This window comes from Sturnira hondurensis, unplaced genomic scaffold (assembly GCF_014824575.4).
Source record: "Sturnira hondurensis isolate 20B ecotype Veracruz unplaced genomic scaffold, ASM1482457v3 Scaffold0006496, whole genome shotgun sequence".
NCBI classification, from domain to species: domain Eukaryota; kingdom Metazoa; phylum Chordata; class Mammalia; order Chiroptera; family Phyllostomidae; genus Sturnira; species Sturnira hondurensis.
Window position 1 is genome coordinate 6,259,236 of NW_028079127.1, and position 19,835 is coordinate 6,279,070.

Sequence of the window (19,835 nt, forward strand, 5' to 3'; positions counted from 1 at the left end):
TCACTGATTGTAATAAATGTACCACCCTGGTGTGGGATGCTAGGAGTCGGGGAGGCTGTGCGCATATGTGGGTAGGGACCATAAGGGAAATCTTTGTACCTTTCATTCAGTTTTGCTGCAAATCTAAACTGCTCTAAAAAGTAAAGTTTATTTTTAAAAAAGAAAAAAACTAAACTAAAATAAAATAAAACGTTTATGTCCCCACAAGAGCTGGATTTTTTCTTTCCCTCTCTGTCCTCAACGTAGCACTGAGAATATTTACTCGACAGAATATTTTCAGTCAAACACACTATTAATTAGAAAAGTTATTGTGTTCTCCCCACCCCTCAAACTGGATGTAAGCCCCACCGCTACCCGGTGGGAGGCAAGCTTATGAGGATTCGGTCTGTTTTGGAAAATGAAGTCACATGGAACATTCGAGATTTAGTTTGCCTTAAGTTCGCAAGTTTATTCCTCATATATTCTTCAATGAATACAACAGGCTTCCTATAGGGATGAATTTTGCAGTTCCCCCAGGATGCAGGAAACAGCCACAGTTTTTTAAAGAAAAAATATTTTCCCATGTTATTAGCAACTATTATTCCTTTAAAACTCTCTCTTATGCTTTATTTAGAAAGATCTAGGACTGGGAAAACACAGAAGTCAGATAGATTACTGGGCAACTTCTAGCACCCTACCCTCTGAGGGTCTTTACTCTCCGTAGCTCCAGCCTTTCAGCCTTGTCCGAAGGGAGCTGTCAGAAGCTCTGGCCTACACGGCGGGGAGAGCGGGCCAAGTGTGTTGGAAGCCACATCTCAGCTGACCCAGTTCTATGATCTTTTTACATTTCCATCTGTCTCGGCCTCAGGTAACTGTCCAGCTGAATTACAAAAAAGTAAATAAATAAAATTCGTCTTCTTAGTTTAACAGAGATAAAGTTGGAATTTTTCAAAAAGTGTTTTTAGTAAAAAAAATGAGATAATAAAAAACACCAAATTAAAAAAAAAGACTTTTTTTAGATTACGGATTTGTTATAGTAGATAAAAAAATGCCCAGGTAAAGACCACTTCAGGTGCTTTGTTTTTGGGGGCATTTAGCCATGGCTCCCTTTTCTTTTTCTTCATTTTGACAGGGACTCTTGTTCCAGGTTCAGAAACGTGTCTTGTGATTCTCTTCCTCCTTCACGCAGTGGTTCACAACCGAACAGTTTGGCTGAACAGGGGACATTTGGCAGCACCTGGAGATGCTGGTTGCCACAATTTAGGGAGCGTGGTGCTGCTGGCATCCAGTAGGTGGAGGCCAGGGCTGCTGCTTGCATCTCACAGTGTGCAGGGCAACCCCCCACCACAAAGAATTGTCCTGCCCCAAGTGCCAGCTGCGCTGTGGCTGAGAAACGCTGCCTGAAGGAGAGGCATGGGGAACAACCTTGTTTCAAGACTCATATCCAATATGACAATTAAGTGCTATGGCCAAAGGATGGTTCTTAATGGGAGAGAGAAACAATCATAATTCTATATTAATTAATCAATCAATCCATTTGCCTATCAAATATGTTTTGTTATCTACTACCTTCATGGCACTGCTAAGCACGAACAAGGCAGACAGCCTCTGTCCTTGCAGGGTTTAGGGAAAATTACCAAAAAAAGTCATTAATCATAAAATTGTACAAATGTATTATTTAATTGTAATTGTGATAACACCACAGACAGAAACTATGGGCTGATATAAGAATATTTTCCTCTAGGGAAAATAAGCTCTTCTAAAATCAATAGAATTCTGTTATATTTTCCAAAAATTAAAAATTCAATAAAAAATCCTTGATGTTTTATTCCCTTGAACATTCATCATAATTGTTTTCCATGACATAATCTCCTTGGTCTTCCTTGATTTTCCAAGGGAGCACTGTAACTCTTCTTGTTTTCCAAATGTCCCTTAAGTCTTTCCCAATGTCATAGCCTAGTGAAGTGTGTTTGCGGCCGAGCACAAGCCCCGCCTCCCCTGTGGCTACTGGAGAGATTTCAAGAAGGGATGGGGTCGCAGGGAAACCTTGGGTTGTTCTAAGAGTTGAGACCAAAACAACAGCCTCCAATCTCCAGCTGATGGTCAGTTCCCTTTCTTGACTAAATATTCAGTAAGCAGCAAACCCCATATTTCACAATGTGAGTCTTTGGTCTTTTCCCAGGGATGTTGACTGGGGAAGTCTTCCTTTGGGAAAAGGAATATATTTAAGCTGAGACCTAAAGAACGACAGTCTCAGCAAAATTGGAGGAGGCAGAGGCAAGCATTCCATGAGTATGAAGGTCACTTAGCTGTAAGTTTGTATATCAAGATAGTCCTTGGATGTGGAAGAAGTACTCACTATGGTCCCTTGCTTCTTTGCTCTAAAGTAGTGAAATTCTCTTCTTCAGAGAGATCAAAACCTTACTTTCATGTTTGATCCTGGACGAGTAGTCCTACTTGGGAAAAGGGGGCATCAGCAGAATTTGTTTTATAGTGACTCACTAAATGAGAATCCCCCACTAGCTATCCAGCAAATTTATCACAACACACAGAACAAAGCAGTGGGTATTCTCTATGACAATGTACAGGTGTGCAGCAAATATTTATGCAGATGTGACTGAGTGCCACGCCGAGGCAGACTTTCATTTCCCTTTTGAGGTCAAAGATCCCATGGAGAATCTAATGAGGATTATGGAGTTCTCTCCCGATAAAAGCACCAGTGCACATCCACCTAGCAGTCTGCATGCAGTTCCTGGGGTTTGAGTCCTGAAGCTAATTCGTCCCAGGTTAGCACAGCTGCTCTCAAGCGGCAACAATGAATACGGAAGAACACGCTGGTGCCGGGATATATTGTGTCCTGTCGTGGTGATGCATTTGAGGTCCATGTGGCAGGATATTCATGTGGAAATGTCCCAGGCGCCATTTAAAATGCTTCCTGGTTTTGTACGATTTTGTAAGTATGTTTAGATTGAGAGGAAGTGGGTGTGTATGCATCAGTACAATGGGTCGCATCCCTAGAGTCCCGGCTCTCCTATGTCCATATTTAGACTTTTTTTTTTTCGTAGAAAAATGTTCATTGTAGAAAATTTTCTTGGATTTCTGCCTATTTACAATATGACCCACCCTTCATATTTTTCAGTTCTTGTTCATAATCCCTCCCCATTAGTTCTTGTTCATAATCCCCTGATTAAAGAAAAGGCCAGTCATGTGGATTCTGGGGAGCCAGTGAATGAGGAGACACTAAAATGCTGCATGTGATCAAAAGAAATCTTTGAGAAATTGAAAGAAATCTTTGAGAGATTAAGCCACCCTGCGCCCCACCTCCTTGCCCTGCTCAAGGGGCTAAATTGCCTTCTGAGAAAGCTGAGTCTGTGAGCTGCACTGGTTTTCTTTGTGGTTGAGTATGAAGTTTGGGGGCTATAGTATGCTGAAAAGTTGTCCCTAAAGATATCCACATCCTAATCCCTGGAAACTGGTACCTTAGTATGGCCAAAAAAGGATCTTTGCAAATGTAATGAAGTTAAGGATTTTTAGATGGGAGGCCAGTAGTCCTGAATTATCACAATGGGCCTTAAAAGCCATCAGGAGATCCTTCTAAGAAGGAAGCAGAGTGGGGCGGGGGTTGACAGAAGAGGGGACAGAGGTTGCAGAGATGTGGCCACCAGTCAAGGAACACCAGCGACCACCAGAGCTGAACTCGGCAAGGACTGGATTCTCTCCTAGAGCCTCGTAGGGGTGCGCAGCCCTGCTGACACCTTCATTTCAGCCCAGGGACATCTGTTTCAGACGTCTGGCCTCCAGAACTGCGGGAGAAGAAATTCCTGTTGTTTTAAATCACCAAGTTTGTGGTAATTCATTACAGCAGCCATTGGAAACTAACTAGGGGCAAAACTGAGCAATAGAAGAGAAAATAAACTGTCAAATCAGAGCCTATTTATCTCAGGTTTTTGATGAAGATTTCAGTTTCCTTTCTATTATTAATCCCCGATATTTCTGAATCCATATAAAGCTTCTTTTCTCACTTTGATGTTTGTGCTATCAAGTTCTCTGTCCTATGCCGGCTGAGTAACTGGTTCTGATTTACTAGCACAAAATTCTATTTTGTTTACTTGCCTCCTTCTCCCCAAGCTTATGTTTCCTGCCTCCAAGTAATCATTTATTGTTTCAGAAGAATCTGTCACTTTCTCTTCCTTTCTTCCTCCACCCCATTGTGCTTGATCTTAAAATAAAAGTTATGTACAATAAGCAGCCTCTTCTTTCTGCTCTTGTTATTTCCTTCACTCAGCAAGCTGTAAGGCTGAAAGGCTGCTTGTCCCCAGTGCTGGAGGCCACCCAGACACTCGGAAGCAGTCACCAGCAGCTGACAAGTCAACACAAATGACAATCACAGATGCCTCCATCATGAGTTCTGGAAATTCACTATGGACATGGCTCCATTGTGCAAGAAGAAAAGGAAAACAAAATTACATGACAAATTTTTTTAAACTGGGAAGTGGAAAATAAATTGGGTCAGATGATTATTTTAACATAATCAGGGGTGACAGTGGAAACTCAGAACAAGTCTATATCAGAGAATTTGGAGAATCAAAACAAGCCATATGAAATCCTTTTGCACGGAAGACCTCCTAATGCTTCAGGGAGAAATCATATAGAGCAGACTCTGTGAGGACTGACAAGAGATGGGGCACCAGGAACTCAGGGGAGAGCATCGTACTGCAGGGAGTCGGCAAACTGGCCCACAGGTCAAATCTGGCCCCCCACCTGCTTTTGTTAAGAAAGTATTATTGGAACACTGCCATGTCCGCTCATTTACATACCATTTACAGCTACTTTTGCATTGCAGTGGCAGAGCTTTGTAACTGTGACAGAGACTCTATAGCACATAAAGCCTAAAATATTTAGTACTTGTCCTTTTACAAAAAAAAATGCCCATGCCTGTTATAATGAAACTGTAGGAGCAGCAATGGGTTTAAAGAATAAGCTCTAACAATGAGGAATACCAAGAATTACCAAGGATATTAGTTTGTTAGGGCTACTCTAACAGATTATTGCACACCGGGTGGCTTACACAACAGAAGTTTGTCCTCTCATGGGCTTGGAGGCCAGAAGTTCAAAATCAAGGTGTTCTGTGTGAGATTGATTCCACGCCCCTCTCCCAGCTTCTGGAGGCTGCCATGCTCAGCATTCCTTGGCTTGTGGCTATGATTTCAATCCTTGTTTCCATCTTCACACTGCCTTCTCCCCATGTCTTCTCCATTTCTGACTCTCATACAGAGACGTCATTGGATTTAGGGGCCACCCTAAATCCAAGGTCTCCTCTGGAGGTTCCTAACAATTAATTACATCTGCAAAGAGCCTTTTCTGGATAAAGTCACCTTCATAGGTACTGGGGGTTAAGATTGAGCATTCCGTTTGAGGGGACACAAGCTGACTCACTGTGCCAACAAAACAATATTAGCTACTCTGAAAGAAAAGGCAACAGCCTCGTGGGCTTGGAGATTGCTATAAACACCACTCGACCACTCTTTTTAAAAACAGTTTATTTTTATCGTATTCTTACCCATTACCATTTATTCCCCTTATACCCTTTTCCACCTCCACTCATCCCCTTCCTCCCTGCAATCACCATCTTACCCATTCTTGCATGTGGCCTGAGTAGACAGTGATTATGTAAATATTTAATGAATTTTCACATATAATTTCTGCATTTTAAGAAATATATTCAATTCACACACAACCCTGAACTTTAATCCTATGTTTTTTAAAAATTTTCTTTCCTTATTCAGTTTTGTGCTACTTAACTTTATGGCCGACATGTAGGAGATGTGGGGGATTGAAGCTACAGTGGTCGTAAAAGCAGCAAAGTGGACGGAAGACAGACAGCGCGAAGAGGAGGGGAAGCTCAGGGCCAGAAAAACTGGTTCCTGCACTGTTGACTCTGACTCCCGAGAGCAGCAGCAGCATCTTAGGAAGCTGTCGTCAGCAGGAAGCGAATCCAGTGGATCCTCTCAAGTCCACAAGAATCTCTTCGGTCAGAGAGGGTTGTTTTTTTTTTTTTTAACCTGCGACTTGAAAACTGGGAGGCGTGGCTGCACTCCGCGTGTCTCAGCTTGTCCTTTGCTTTATTCTCTTTCCCAGATTCCAAACTAACGTTTAGCAGACAAAACTTGGGGGGAAAGGACCACTGCTCGTAGTTCTGTTGGGATTCTTCCTCTGTTCCTCCCTCAAAAGACGCATCATTCTGACCAGAATTTACAACGGGGCGGGGGTGGGAAGGGAGGGAGGGAAACACAGTCAAGTTGACAGTCTTTCGGAGGAGTGTCTGAGGGGACCTGACAGTTCTCTCCTAGGGATCGTCCTTGATGGGCAGTAAAACCAAGCAGTAGAGATAGAATCAGGGAACTCGGGACTGTTCTCCCAGGAATAGGAAATGACCCTACCTGAAGGGTGTGCTGGCAATGGGGCCTACGGGCATGGGAGATGAGAGAGCAACATCAGGCCCCAACTAGGAATTCCCTGTGTCAGCGTCTTCCTGCTCGAAATACCTAGAACCGGCTCTGTTTTCCTGTGGGAACCGTGTCTGCTGCCTCCAGGATCTGGGACAAATCAAGGGTCCATGATCTTGTGTAAATTTTAGATGTTTTCTAAGGATTCACACTGATGGCGTGCTGGTTTCTTTATTTTTTTCCTCATACCTAACAAAGTTTCCTATGTTCCTTAAACATGACTTGCATTTCCTAAGCTGCCCAAGCCTAAATTAAAAAGAAGTTATAACAATGTTTCTTAAAATATACTTATATGCAGCCCTTCTCTGAACGTACTGCAGGGTGTTATATGCAAATTGCGAGTGAAAGGAGTCCACAGAAACTGAGAGCAACTTGATGGTATATTTATTGGCCAAGTTTTAACCTGCGCAGGGGCGAACTTCCCAAATGAGACCGCAGTCCCGCGGCTACGCAGAGCCGCCAAAATGGAAGTCGCGCCAAACGCTTACAGGCTTAGGGTTTTATGGAGGCGCCGCAAGCAAGCTGGATACAGAAGCAGATGTGGCGGTTAGCGGTTGGCTCAGGGGCACAATAGGGTTACTGATCATTGGTGAGTTAACTCGTGCACTGGCTCGTGCTCCTTTACTTGATTGGTCAGTTGAGCTCGTGCACAGGGGCAAAGTTTCCCTCCCTAGTGACTGTCCAGATGGCTATCTGCCTGACTAACCTTTGCTCTTAACCCACATCCTGGAACACACCCTGTTCTTCCGGCGTGTCCCGGAGCCTCTTTGCGTTAGTTAGTAAAACACCTTTTGCTTCCTTACAGCTATGTTCTGGCTAGTTACTCTTGCCCTCAACACAGGGGAGGCAAAATTTTTTCTTTTCCCTCTTACGGTTTCTGGCCAGGACTGATACAAGGCAGATTCCATAGGAGAAAACACACAAATTTTATTTACATGTACATAGGAGCCCTCACAAGAAGAAGGAAGACCCAAATAAGTAATTAGGTGTAAGTGTTTATATACTGGCTGTATATTATATGCATTGTACATACAGGGAAAAGTAACCATGTTAGAAATTAAAACTGAGAACTTTAAAGAGACTCCTGTGTTAAATCACTTTAGCAGTGATAAACCCACGTTAACATACATACATTTTTATGCAAAATAACTCTTTTCAAAATTTTTAAAAGAAAAAAGTTCCCCAGTAAATCATAAAATCAGAAATATGTGCGTTTAATGTACCAACCTTGGTGGCCTCCAGCCAATCCTGTTCTCTTTCACATAAAGATACCTGAAAGATAAGAGAGTGTGTTGATGAAATCTATTTGTGGCCTATCTCGCTAATAAAGACCATCAACATGTCATACTTCCTAAAGCTAGAAGGGTCTTCATCATGTTGCATCAACTTCCAAATAAATAATGAACTAATTAAATATGTGAGAAGAGGCTAAAGGAAGCTAAGAGTTATTTTTTAATCATTTTATTGTTGTTCAATTACAGTTGCCTGTATGTTCTCCCCACCCCTCCCACCCCGCCCCCTCCAAGCCCACCTCCCTCCCTTGCTTCCACCCTCCGCCTTTGTTTTGTCCATGTGTCCTTTGTAGTAGTTCCTGAAAACCCTTCTCCCCACCTAAGAATTATTGTAACAAGGACCGCTTGTGCAGATTTCTCTCAGCCTCAGTACCCTGGCTTAGGTGATACAATGTTTCCTTTTCTTCATGCAAGGAGGGCAACTTTCCCATGGAAATTTCCTCTCTCGCTTTTAGGGAAAAAAAGCCAGGTCAGAGTGCCCTTCTGGTACCTGCTGTTTTGCAAGTAACTTTAACTCAAGGTAATTGATATGCCAAGCAGCACGTATTGGAATGGCATGTCCTGAACTCCTTCAGTAGCCATCTATTCTGCTAGGACAAAAGTCTCTTTCAAACTTTTAAAATGAAATTTCAGTACATTGTAATTCGCAGGCTAATACAGAGGCTTGGGAGTCCGAGACCTGGGTTTATATCCCAGTTCCACTGCTTGCTAAGTAGCTGGTTACTTGTTGACTTCCCTTGAGCCTCCTTCCCCACCATGTGTATATGGCAGGGATAAAGACATGCCTACTGTGCAGAAAGGAGTTTTAGCAAGTCTGACATAGCCACCATAAGAAAGGTCTGATTGTAAGGTGACCTTGGCTGGTGTCTGGGGACAAATTTTTGGAGGTTTCCCACCGTTCCCTAAAGATAAGCGAGGCTCACCAGTCCTAAACTGTCTGTAAAACAGTGTGGTTTATGCTGAACACCTGTTTTCCTTTTGAGAGTTTGTAATTTTGGTGTGTGCCTGGCAGGGAGTGCCAACAAGACTGGTCCCCCGTAAAAACCCTGGGCACTGAGTCTCTTCCGCGCCTTCCAGTAGACACCATTTCCCACGCATCACAAGTTGTTGGAGGCGTTCAGCGCCTCCTATGTGATTTAGGACTCTTGGAAGTTCAACCCTGGCTTCCTCCAGATTTTGCCCCAAGCTCCTTTTCTCTTTGCTGATTTTGCTTTGTTATCTCTTTATCACAACAGATCTTAGCCTTGAATGAGACAGTCCTGTGTGTCCTCCTAGTGAGTGAATGAAACAGTGTTGAAGGACTGAGGCAAGGTGGTTTTGAGGGTTCACAGACTGGGTGGTTTATAAACATTGGGAATTTATTTCTCACAGCTCTGGAAGCTGGGAAGTCCAAGGTGAAGGCACCAGCACTTCTGGTGAAAGTCCCTCTTCCTGGTTCATAGAAGCTGGCACCTTCTCAGTAAGTCCTCACATGGTGGAAGGGGCTAAGGAGTTCTGTGGTCTCTGTATTGGGCACAACTCCCATTCATGAGGGTTCCTTCCTGATTTAGGCAACTTCCAAAGGTCCCACCTCCCGTTATTATCCCCTTTGGGTTAGTGAACTCCCAGGAAAACTTTCTGGACTCCAGTTCCTCTTCTCATTTCCCTGCTTATCTCCCTGTCCTTTTTCAGAAAGGTCCAGGACCCGCCTGGCAGGAGAGACAGAAAGCCTTATTGATCAAATCAGAATTCTCTTTGGTACATGGGGAGAAGGGAATGATAGGAAACCTTCATATATTATTTTTGTCCTGACACTCATCTGAGTCAGAGTTGTCAATTTCAAACATGTCACCTTGAGGTGCTCCATCTTTCATCACCAATGTCCCAAACCTTTTGGGACATTCATTTCTGAAACTGACTTACAAACCACTCCAGAGAATATCCGCTGTATCCCTTTATGATCAATTTCCCTAGAATACACCTCCCACCTGGCACCCATGTGACTTTCAGGATTTGCCTCTTTAGTTGTCACAGCCCTCCATTGTTCTGGGCTGAGAGAAAACTGACCATTTTAATGGCTCTCAGGACCATTCATTCTGTGGAGTACTGGTGACAATCAACAATGCTTGGATCCCTGGCCACGGGCATAGGTTAGGTAGGTATGGAGAAGAATGGAAGAGGAAAGGAGAAAAGAAAAAAAATATATAGAAGAGCAAAACAGTGAGAGTAAAAAAGAGAAGGCAAAATAGAAGAGAGGAAGGAATAAAAAATTATGTACTGTTGAAAGCAGAAAAACAGTTCTGACTCACATTCTCTAATCTCTTAATGTAGTTAAATGTGTCACTCTGGTTCATAGAAGGTCCCCAGACACCTGCTGAAAGGCTGAGGGTGGGTTGGGGGGAGGAGGTGGGGGACATTAAGAGGGACCCCTCAGAGGCACAAGTTTGGGGTCTTGTTGTCCATTAAGAAGTTGCTCTGTTGATGATTAAACTTTGATAGAAGAAAGTTGGGTTATGAGGCAAGCTACTCAATCTATTAATGAGGAAATTAGCATGTCCCTTCTTTTCAAAGCCATTACCTGCTGTGTGACAGTTCACTATAATAGAATTAATTGTCATATCACAAATGGTAGATTAAGGGACAAATGAGTGAACTAAGTGGGTGGACAGGCCTATTATAACTGAGACTACAGTTTGATTAATAGAAGGAAAGGCTGAGGAACAAAAAATAAAGGGAAAGGACTACTTTTTTCTTTAAAGATAGGAAGAAAATTTGATGTGGATAACTTTTGAAAAAGATTATAAACAATGTATGTACTGATACAGAAAGAAAAAATATCCATGTTTGTTTTCTACTCATCCTCACTTCTAAATTTCTCTGATATAGGCAAAAATTCCTCCTACACATGGCTGCCTTGTGTGTGTGTGTGTGTGTGTGTGTGTGTGTGTGTGCATAAAACAATTTATTTAAATTACCTGAGTTAAGTAGCTAATGCTTTTTCACACTGTACATTTGCCTCCAGAGTGTAAAATAAGTTAAATGACTAATGATGGACCCAGAAATTACTACTGAATAATTTTTACCTTTAGCTCTAACACAAATTTTTAAATTATATTTATTCCATTNAAAGAAAAAAATATCCATGTTTGTTTTCTACTCATCCTCACTTCTAAATTTCTCTGATACAGGCAAAAATTCCTCCTACACATGGCTGCCTTGTGTGTGTGTGTGTGTGTGTGTGTGTATAAAACAATTTATTTAAATTACCTGAGTTAAGTAGCTAATGCTTTTTCACACTGTACATTTGCCTCCAGAGTGTAAAATAAGTTAAATGACTAATGATGGACCCAGAAATTACTACTGAATAATTTTTACCTTTAGCTCTAACACAAATTTTTAAATTATATTTATTCCATTATCACTTAACCCCCTTATATCCCCTCCCTCAGGTAATCCCCACACTGTTGTCCATGTCCATTAATCCTTTTTCCTTTTTGCTCAACCCCTCCACCCCTAACTCCCCTCCATCAAATAGCTGTCATCTGTTCTTCATCTATGAGTCTGTCTCTGTTTCACTTGTTATTTCAGTTTGTTTACTAGATTCCACATATGAGTGAAATCATATGGTATTTGTCTTTCTCTGACTGGCTTATTTCAGTTAGCATAATGTACTCCTGGTCTATCCATACTGTCACAAAGAGTAAAAATTTCTCCTTTTTTAGAGATAAATAGTATTCCATTGAGTAAATGTCCCATAGTTGTTTTATCCACTCTACTGATGGGCACCTGGGCTGCTTCCGTATCTTGGTGATTATAAATAACGCTGCAGTGAACACAGGTGTGCTTATGCTCTTTCAAATTAGGGTTTTTGGTTCCTTTGGACGTATTACCAGAGGTGGGATCCCTGTGTCAAAAGCCAGATCCATTTTTAATTTTTTAAGGTATCTCCATACTGCTTTCCACAGTGGCTGCACCGATCTGCATTCTCACCAACAGTGCACTAGGGCTCCCTTTTCTCTACATCCTCGCCAGCACTTGTTTGTGATTTATTAATGATGGCCATTTTAACAGGTATAAGGTAACATCTCATTGTGGTTTTAAGTTACAAAAACATATTGTAAACCTATATAAAATCCTCTTGAAAATTTTCAATCTTTTCTTTCCATAATGGAAACAGAAACAAGCTGCCTGAGGAATTAATCTGAATGTTTTGGAATTATGAACCTTATTATTTGATTTTTCAAAGACCGTCTTTGCTGTTGAATCAGGAATATTGTAGTCCCTAAGAAAAAGTAAGAGATTACTTATTATTTATTAGCAGGTGTGTCTTATTAATATACTCAATGTTTTATTATAAGAAATTTATTTTTAAGACTAATCAAAAAGAGGTTTTGGCAAAAAGAGGTTTTGTAGAAAAGTGGTAACCTAATGATAATTTTTAAAAATTGTTCTCAAGTAGATAACATATGCTAGTTTTTTATTAATCAATTGGATATCTTAGAATAACAAAAAACTGCAAAAGGCTGTTGCATATATTAAAATATTTGATATTGGTTCTTATTTTCTAAAATAAGAATTTCCTCTAAAACCACTAATGAGAAAATAAAATTTTAATAAAATTTGTCATCTTGGTTCCTTGGCACTTAGTTTTGTTGGGATAATCTAACATAGTTCCAGATCTTGACTGCAGATTCAAAGGATCTGAGGAATTTAGAAAATATCCCAATGCCCAGGCAGCAGCCCGGCCCCATAAATCGGAATCTCTCCAAGATGGAACACAGTATTTTCTAAAGCGCCTCAGGTGAACTGGTGTGCCATTAAAATTGTGATCCATCCTATGTAAGCCATCCCTGATCGAGCCTCATTTTCATCGTTGCCTCTGACAGGATCACTCTTCCTCTGAAATGAAAGGGGAAGACAATGCAAATTGTATTGTTGCCACTTAGGTCTGTGTGTCATTATATTTCCACCTTTAGTACCTGATGGGACTCAATAGTTCAATGACTTAATGCACATATTTCCAGCTGGAGCCACGGAAGAAAGTTGCCACCACGTAGAGATGGCAGATTCCTTCAGAGCACACGGAGGGATGCTGTGACTCATTTAGTTACATTACACAGCTCTGAGTCACCTGGCACCTGGCCTGTCAAAAGTTTCAGAACTTGATGTTTCAAGATCCTTATCCAATAGACATTTTTATGCTTGGGGCCGGGGCTGAAGGTGCCACTGGCCGAATCAGCGCAGGGCTTCTCCTCGGGCAGTGGTGGGCAGCACCGCCGCTCCCCACTTACCGGGCCATATGTTACACGAGCCGGACGCATGGAATGTGAGCCACACACTATTTCTATCACTTTAAGTTCAACTTAGTGGAGCTAGATTTCTCTTATTCGTGGATAAAATTTGGTATCACTCTCGGTGTTACTCACTTTTAGTTGTAAAAACAGTCTCATTTTGGAAACTGAATACATTTGGTCTCACGTAATAATCAAAAATCCAAACTCCAAGTGAGGTGGAGCCGCCACCCTCCTCCAGCTCTGGGCTGCTTCATGAGCCTGCAGTGGGGAGGGACTCTGGGGTCCTTCCATTCTCCCCTTTCTCCCAGCTCACCTGAGCTACCTGTGATTTCTCTCTCACTGGGCCTGGAGTAGGGAGAGAGAGACAAAGAAGGGAAAACCATGTTTGTTATTTGGTTGAACTGGGCAGTGGTTAAAGCTGGAATCCTTGGATGGGGTCAGCAGGTAGTTGCAGGTGATTTTTTTTCTCATAGGGGAATTTTGTGGATTCGTCAGAGGTTTCTTGCTCAGTTCCTTGCTCTTGCGTCTCCCTTGACCTGGGAGGATGGATCTGGCCAGTGTAACACCTTCTTCACTCTGAGATCCACCACTAAAAGAGCTCACCTGAGGTCCGCGTGCCACTCCAGGGCACTGTGGTATTCCCACAGACTGCGAAGACCCCACACTGCTCCTTTCCTGGGCCCACAGTGGTCCGTTGGGTACTCATGCATCCATTCCTCCATCTGGGGTCAGGTCATCTCTATGCAGTAGTGCCTTCCTGGCTTCACATGGAGGCAGTTGCCTTTAGGTTTCCAAGGTGAGAGTCAGATACCATTCATAAGCCACTTGAGCATCCTCAGGCCTGAGTGAGGAACCAGTTCTCTTTGTCCCTTGACTACAGGCGCCGCAGTGCTCTCCAAGGGTTTGCCTTGAAGCCACATTTCAAGATCCACCTCCGCTGACTAGGAGGTACACCTCTAGTGTCTTAAAGGGTCAGTGTCCCTAGAGGCAAATCCTAAAATGGAGATTCTTGTTCAAGTAATTTATTGAGGATATATTCCCGTTAGAAGAAGAGTGAGGAAAACAGGATAAAGCTGTGGGAGAGGGTGAAGCTAAGCAAGAACCAGACTCTTGCTAGACACTGGCTTCAATCTTATCCCAGGGGGGAAGCCCTGTGGCTCAAGGTGCATCACAAAGATAGTCCCATCTTGAAGCAAGGAGTTCAGTTTATAACCTCCTGCTAGTGGGACAGAGGTTTCTGGGGTGCTTGGGTGGGCGTGTGTAACCTACAGGTACTATCTGGGGGAGAGCAATTCTACAAAGAAAGGAGCAGCTGAGTGTTATGGGTGGGGAAGGGGGTGGGCCAGTTGGTCAAGGGGATCTGAAAGGGCATTAGCCTTATCTGATACACCCACCCTATACCCTCTGTCTAAAGATATTTTTCCCCAATCTTGTCTCAATCTCTTGATACAAGGGTTGTGGAACAGCTTCTTGGAGACATTTCCTTTTAAATGACTAATTGGAAGGGGAGTGTGTGTCTCACTTATATCTGACATCTATCACCTGGCTCCCACAACTGAAAAAAAAGGCAGGAAGAGTTTTCATTCGATCATTTTCTTACTCCAAGGAGTGTTCAGGTGTTTGTTTAACAACAGAGACCACAAAGCTCAGTACCTTCATCCCACAGTACAGAGCCCCCCCAAAATGAATGAACTCAGAACCATGTCTAGTTGCTTCCCTAGTAGTTATGATGGATTTGTGTTCTTCATATCCTTTCTCTCCATAAGCCCCACTTGAGGCTGGTGAGAGGAAGGTGCATTCTCTGTCTACAAAATCAGTATAGCCAACTGGAACAACCCATGAATTTTTCACGCAAAAAAGCAAGTACATTGACTAACAAGCCATAGAGAATGACTTTTAGAGTATCCATGACCACTCTGAAGTTAGAACAGCTTTTTGCATATCTTACTGAGATGTTCAGGAGCTGCAAGGAGAGTAGACAGGAGAGATCATGGTCCAGTGTGGCGGTATGGAACCAGTATCCCAAAGGAGCCCTGAGGGGGGAGGGAAGCGAGGGAAACTCACTCCGGAATAGCCACAGAAAGGCTGGAGTTAGTCAGGGGTGAGGAGTAGAACAGGGAGCCGATGGAATCAGCTGGTTTCCCAAGCCCACTTCCTTCTTTTTCTCCCCTGTTATACAACTTCCTGATTCTTACTAAAAAGATAGGAAATCGTTCATGACCCATTCCTGTCCAGGGTTCTCTCTTCACTGAATCACTAGAATGTTGGAGCTGGAAAGGGCCCTAGGCTTTATCTAAAAAAGTTTCTTCCTTTCACAGATGAGAAACTGAGGCATAGGGAGGTTATTACGAAGCACTTTCAGGCTAGCAATTCATAGGCCCAACCTGGCCTGCAGTCTTAGTTAGAATATGAATGAGTTGTAACGATTGAAAAACCCGGTTTTCACACACATTTTCTTTTGGAGAACTGGAGACTACCAGGTCAACAAGATGTGGAAGTTCTGTAAATTGAGAAGGGTATCATGACACAGTTTTGTTGCAAACCACAGTTGGCTTGTAAAATTTTGACAAGAATTAACAAGGCCTCGGACACAGAGCTGGCAGTCAGGAGTAAGATTCTGAGGTAGAACTGAATCTTGAGTCTTGAAAGAAGAGCTGTAGTGTCAGGAGAGATCTGAGGTCAGAAGAATAGTCAGTCCTAGGACTCAGCTACGTTGCGCGAGCTGGGACCTGACATCAGAGTAGACCTGGGAAGTGGCTGACTTGTTGCAGAGCCACATGGGCTCTGTAAGTCCCTCCTTGCTGAGCTCCTAGAGCTTGGGATGGGGCTCAAGCAGTCAGTTCTCTGAGAGCTTAGTGTGGAGAGAGGAGTGTCTCAGGGTCAGGCAACCAAGCCAGGGATACATTCCCAGCCAGTCCCCTGTGCCAGGCATCCCACTCACTACATCTCATTCGCCTACGCACTCAAATCTTCACATCATTAGAAATGTGACTCTGCCCCAAATCATCACTGTGTCTCTTTTCATATTTATAATTACCAAAAAATGAAACAAAACAAAGGGAGAATTCTGAGAGCTCTTCAGCTTGCAGCAAGTGGAAAAGTGCTGTCGAGTACCATGTGAAGCAATAATGGTGCTTGTCAGCTGTTACTTTTAGTGGGCATTGGGTTTGATGAAACAGCCGTTGTAAAAGGGAGTAAAATAAGTGACAGCTACGGAGACAGATGGTGGGAGACTTGTCTGTGTACCTACAGATACAGAGTGTCACTGAAATATCTTTAAAGGTGACTGTCTTTAAATTTTGCCTCACTAGGAGCTGGCTCTAGTTTCTAGGACACGTTGTTTCTGTTGTTGCTGTTGCTGTTAAATTGCAGAAAAGATAAATCATTTGATTTGGGCACAAAATAACAAAAAATTCAGCTAGGTGAATGCATACTAATTACCAATATTTTCTGGGTCTTTGCCAAGGGCCAGGTGTCATGCTAGCTGCTTTATGCTTCGGTTGATTCTCACAACACTATTCTTATCTCTATTTGCGTGTGAGGAAACTGAGGCTTAGAAAAATGAAGTAAGTTCCCCACATCCACACCACGGGTGAGAGAAGTAGAGCCTGATTTAAAGCAGCCTGGCCAGTCCCTAGAGGCAAAGTGTGTTCAGTCCTCTCTCGTGGCGCAAGCCCTGACAAGGCCACTTCCTGCGTGGCTGCCCCAGCGTCCAATGCCAAAGAATTTCAGTCTATCAGAGTAGCAGATACGTTGCACTGACGGTCTCAGTGAATGACTTCCCTGTGCACATGTCCTTCCTGGCGAGACTTGTAATTATAACCCTGAGGGCAGCAAGGCATAAAAATGTCTAGTATTTAGTCAGTGCTATGTATTAAGTGCTATGTATGTATGTATTACTATGTATTAAGTACTGTTGTAAGCCCTTTATGTGGACCCTGGCATTTATTTGGTTATTCAGTTATTTGTTTGCTAATAAATTGGTTATATGGAGTTAATCGTAGTTTTCCATGTAATATAAATATAGATATAGATATATAAAAATATATACAGGGTGGGGCAAAAGTAGGTTTACAGCTGTTCATATGGGAAAGAATACAGTAATTAATACATAATAGTACAAAAATAAACTGTTTTGTGTACTCACAACCATAAACCTACTTTTGCCTCACCTTGTATCATACAAATACATAGAAAAAGCTAAAGTACCATGAAAGCACTCCTTAACCCATATTATCATAACACCAATGTGCTAGTTTGAGTTTGAGGTCCTGTGAGTAGAGAGTCATTTGATAAAGCAAGAATAAGAGGACAGCGATTACTTTCACTCCAGGCAATTCTGAACTAGGTGACAGTATGACTGTCTTTCTCTGTGTCCCCTGTTCTCTGATCCCCGCCCCTGCCCGTCATCTTCATTTGGCCGGCTCAGGCCTTCCAGGGTGATAACTTCACAGGATTTATCAAACTCTTTCCCCCGTGCCATAGGATTCAAACCTCGACATCAATCAAAGTCTGCCTTGCTCACTGTGGAAGATTTCTGGTAGCTATTTGGAGGAATAGAGTAATCTCTACTCAGGAATGTGTCGAGAGAATGAAATGGTCCCAGCAGTGGCGAGGGAGGGGCACGGTACTCTGAGCTAGGCAGCTGTCCATCACTGCGCTGCTTCTTTATCCCCTCCCTCGGCCTCCCCTCTAACCAAAGCTTCTGAGTGCAAGATGCCCTAAAGGTGCCACCCTTTTTTAGCTACAGTCTCTATGGTAGTATCAGTGGAAGCTTTGGAGGTAGAAAGTCGTGACTGTTCTTCATATTTATAAGTCAGTTCATCTGATATGCAGTAAAAACATGGAAGGCTTTAAACATTGGTCGACTTCCACCCAGCAATTATTTCACATTCCCGAGTTTGTCTGTAAACAGTAAGTGATTAAGCACATAAGAATGCTTGTCCAAAAAGGCTCCGCTGGCCTGCGAGCACTTGTCTCTGAGAACGCGAGTCAGCTAGAGTGCTGCTTGGTGCGTCCCACCCGTCCCCACGCAGCTTTTAGGCCTCTGGAAACGCTCCTATCGGAAAGCCCGGGCTTCCAGGCCACTGCGGTGGGGGATGGCGCCTTCCAGGAGGTGGAGCTTTCAGGCTACAGAGGGAAGTACGAGGTCCTCTTTTTCTACCCTTTGGATTTCACTTTCCTGTGCCCCACGGAGACCATCGCTTTCAGCGAGCATGCCGAGGACGTCCGCAAGCTGGACTGAGAGATGCTGGGGGTCTCTAGACCCGCAGTTCACCCCCTGGCTTGGCAAAACACCACNTGTGCTGCTTGGTGCGTCCCACCCATCCCCACGCAGCATTTAGGCCTCTGGAAACGCTCCTATCGGAAAGCCCGGACTTCCAGGCCACTGCGGTGGTGGATGGCGCCTTCCAGGAGGTGGAGCTTTCAGGCTACAGAGGGAAGTACGAGGTCCTCTTTTTCTACTCTTTGGATTTCACTTTCCTGTGCCCCACGGAGACCATCGCTTTCAGCGAGCATGCCGAGGACGTCCGCAAGCTGGACTGAGAGATGCTGGGGGTCTCTAGACCCGCAGTTCACCCCCTGGCTTGGCAAAACACCACCACCACCCTCAGAAGGAGGGAGGCTTGGGCCCTCCGAATATCCCCCTGCTGGCTGATGCAGTCAGAAGCTTGCTTGTCTCATGATTATGGTGTGCTGAAGAAAGATGAGAGGATTGCCTACAGAGGCCTCTTTATCATCAATAGCAAGGGTGTCCTTCACGGGATCACGGTCAATGATTTGCCTGTGGGGCGCTCGGTGGATGCGGTTCTCCGGCTGGTCCAGGCCTTTCAGTATACAGATGAGCATGGGGATGTCTGCCCCACTGGCTGGAAGCCACGCAGTGACACGATTAAGCCCAAGGTGGATGACAGCAAGGAATACTTCTCCAAACACAACTAGGCTGACAAAGAGGCACCAAGCTTGGGCCCTTGGCCCCTACCTGGGTACCCCGTGCTGGCCCAGTAAAGGCCAGATCTGCCCCTTCCTATTCCGTAGCCTGTGACCCTAAAGGGCTAGTCCTAGGCCTTTCCATGTTCCCAGCTGAGTGGTGAATAGTGGCCCATCACTGGAGCCACCCAACCAGGCACAGGCCTAGAGGTGACCAGTAAAGTACTATGGACAGGAAAAAAAAAAAAAAAGAACGTTTGCCCAAGTGTTTTTTAAAATATGGGGGAAAGGGAACAACCTGATTTTCCAAAATAGAAGATCACTGGAGATTTCCCCAAAGTGTGTTATTTATAAAATAAAATTTTAAAAATTGTCTTTAAAGGCTGGAGGGGAAGTTGAGGAGCATTTCTTAAATAACATGAAACAGTTTTGATGGGGCTTTGCTGTCTGTTTACAGTCCTTGGGAGTCCTGGCTTACCAAGGGCAGGGCCAAGGGCAGAGGCAGAGGCAGCCCCCCTTAGGGAGAACACTTTCTGGAGAGCATTTAATAAGAAGAGTAACTTAAATAATAAATTCAAAAGATTGGTCAGCTTTTTGTTACCACATGCTAACAATTTTAAAGAATACCAGTGGGAAAATGTTCTTCTCTGAAAAAATTTTTTGTTCATTTACATAATTGCTGTGGTTAGTTTGGAGTTTGAATAAATATTTTTAAGCTTTACATTAGTATATTTTGTTCTTATCCCTTAATACACATTGTATTTTATATGGAGGTTCATTTAGAGAACCAGTAGTTATGCAGTGGCTGCCTCTCTCCATCCTTTCTTTCTCCCTCCCACTACATGAGCCTGTGA

At 43.4% G+C, this 19,835-nt stretch overlaps 1 pseudogene; it reads left to right on the plus strand.

Annotated features, from left to right (window-relative positions):
* The window catches only part of LOC118989583 (peroxiredoxin-2-like), a 60,554-nt pseudogene extending 41,476 nt beyond the window's left edge, over positions 1-19,078 (plus strand).
* Positions 19,079-19,835: the final 757 nt, after the last annotated feature.